The sequence below is a fragment of the Lissotriton vulgaris genome, chromosome 2_1 (assembly GCF_964263255.1).
Source record: "Lissotriton vulgaris chromosome 2_1, aLisVul1.2, whole genome shotgun sequence".
In the NCBI taxonomy this organism is placed as follows: Eukaryota; Metazoa; Chordata; class Amphibia; order Caudata; family Salamandridae; genus Lissotriton; species Lissotriton vulgaris.
This window is the reverse complement of record NC_141687.1, coordinates 1,322,460,654-1,322,463,563: the sequence shown is the minus strand read 5'-3', so window position 1 is coordinate 1,322,463,563 and position 2,910 is coordinate 1,322,460,654.

Below are 2,910 nucleotides of genomic sequence, written 5' to 3'. Positions count from 1 at the left end.
TGAGAGGGTGAGTGAGGGTTAGGGTGTGTGAGGGTGAGGGGGTGTGAGAGTGAGGGTGTGTGTGAGGATGAGGAGGCGTGGGGGTCTGAGGGTGTGTGGGGGTGTGAGGGGATGAGGGTGAGGGGGGGTGAGGGTGTGTGTGAGGGTGAGGGGGTGTGAGGGTGAGGAGGTGTGAGGCAGAGGGTGGGTGAGTGTGGGTGAGAGGGTGTGTGAGGGAGAATGGGTGTGTGGGGGTGAGAGGGTGGGTGAGAGGGTGGGTGAGGGTGGGTGAGAGGGCGAGTGAGGGTGAGGGTGTGTGTGAGGGTTTAGGGGTGTGAGGGTGAGGGGGTGTGAGGGTGAGGGGGTGAGTGAGGGTGAAAGGGTTGTGAGGGTGAGGGGGTGAGGGTGAGTGAGGGTGAGTGGCGGTGAGTGAGGGTGTGTGAGGGTGGGTGAGGGTGTGAGGGTGAGTGAGGGTGTGTGAGGGTGTGAGGGTGAGGGTCCGAAGTAAATGGTGGCAGGGCAGACATCATAAGACTGAGTGAAGAGACTGCGTGGTGACTGCGTTGGTCAGTTTCAGAATCAGGAGGGCCAGAGTCAGCACAGTCTGCAGGGGATCAATGTGGCTAGAGGCAAAGCATAGCGGATGTAGCATTGCTGCAAGCAAGTCAAGTGTTTTCAAGCTGAGTGTCCCTAGAGAGATGGCAACACAGCAAGAACATTTGAGGAGCAAGGCTACTGTAAACAAGCATGGTAGGCTTTGACTTTCGTCCAGAAAAAAAACTGAGAAAGGTGCAGAGAACGCCGAACAAAACACGGCTTCCCCGCAAAATGGATGCAAAAAACCCCCCAAGTTCTCGGCATTGCTGTGGCGGGGGGCGGGGCAGCGGGAGCGCATTCCTTTGAAGTCTGCTGGGGGACGGGGAGCAGCTTGGGAGCGGATTCCTTTGAAGTCTGATGCCGAGGCTGATGGTGTTTGATGTGCACGGGCATGCCTCACACGCCTGCCTCACATTAACTGTACGCGATCTGCTGTTTGGTAGACTTTTTGAACCGCTTACTATCATCTCACCTATTTATCCCTAACGGGATATAATAGCGAGACCTAAAAAATTAAACTATTGGCATGCCTTTTTTTAAAACAAACAAACAAAAAATACCCATAGAGCATATTGGTAATTTGCAAAATAGGGGAAAACATTCAATCAAAATGTAGCAGTAGACTACCATTCTGTGAATATAATGTACAACAATATTCAGAATTCTCTGATATATTGGCCTGAGTATTTTAGCTTTTATCTACACCCATTCATATTGAGTTTAGATTTACACTCCCAAGCAGGAAGTTTTTACCTTCCTCTTACTAGATGTGGACTTAGGCATTAGGGGCTGCTGCTGAACAGGGGTGGTGGGATAAAAAATAAAATGAAAGGACTTACCTAGGTGCCTCCGGCTGCCGTCTCTCCTCCGTTGCCTTCTCTGTGCCTCAATAGGAAGCACACACCCTCCCAGAATCCTCTGGCCAATCAGGACGCTCCCTTACATCAGAGTTGTTATTGGTCTGAGTGACGTGGTTCAGCGCTCTGATGGGGGCTGGGAGGTTGTGCATGTTCTCCACCAGGCTGTGCAATGCAGCCTGGTGGGTAACATGCAAAGAGTGCAGGACTTTTTAGAGCACCCAAAAAAATGTAAATGTCTGTAAATGACCTGTGCAGATACTTCAGAATATATCAAAATTAGGAAAGCACAAGTGAAGCACTATTTTTGGTAATTCTGAAGTGTGACGGAAACAAATATTTTAACACAATAAAAAAACATATCAATTCAAAGCACTAGGGAATGGCATTTCCACACATTATCATTTGTGCGCTGTATAGTTTTATCAGTAAATCTGTATCTCTGTGCAAATGTCATGGTCATTTTAATTGAAGATGTGTTGTCTTCAATGGCAGTGTGCTACCACACCACACATACGCCACTTTACCCCACTTCACTTAACTCTGCACCACTTGATGCCACTGCACTCTACTTTGCACCACTCCACTCTATGCCACTTCACTCTATGCCCCTCTACTCTGCACCATTCCATGACAATGCACTTCACTCTACTATGCACCACTGCACTCTACACCAATCCAGTCTAGGCCACTCTACACTGCACTGTATGCCCAGACACCTATGGGTATTTATGCGCATTACAAGTTGTTTAAAGAAATAAATAAATATACTCTTCTCTGCAACACTCTACTTTATGCTACACCATTGAAGTCTACATCACTGAACTCTGCAACACTTTATTCTACTTAGCACCACTGTACTCTATGCCAATACTCTCTATGCCACTTTACTCTGTACCACACCACTGCACTCTGGGACACTCTACTCTGCAATGCTGCACTCTATGCCACTACACTCTACATCCCTACACTCCACTCTGTACCACTCTACTCTGTGCCAATACACTCAGCTCTACTTTATTATGCACCACTGCACTCTATTACACTCCAGTCTACGCCATTCCACTCTACTCTGCACCACTCCACTCTATGCCACTCCATTTTGCAACACTGCCCTCTATGCTACTGCACTTTATGCCACTACTCAATGCCACTCTACTCCTCTCAGTGCCACTCCACTCTACATAACTGGAATCTATGCTGTGCCACTCTACTCTATGCCATTGCGCTCTATGCCACTCTACACCACTGCAATCTATGCCAATGCACTCTACCCCACCTTACTCAAAACCAATGCACTTTATGCCCTTGCTCTCTACACCAACTACTCTGAATCACTGCACTCTATTCTACTGCATGCTATGCCACTCTATACCATTGCACTGTACATCCCTGCACCCTCTGGCACATTTGTTCTGCACCACTCTATTCTATGCCACTGCTCTCTACACCATTTTACTCTGCACCACTCTACTAT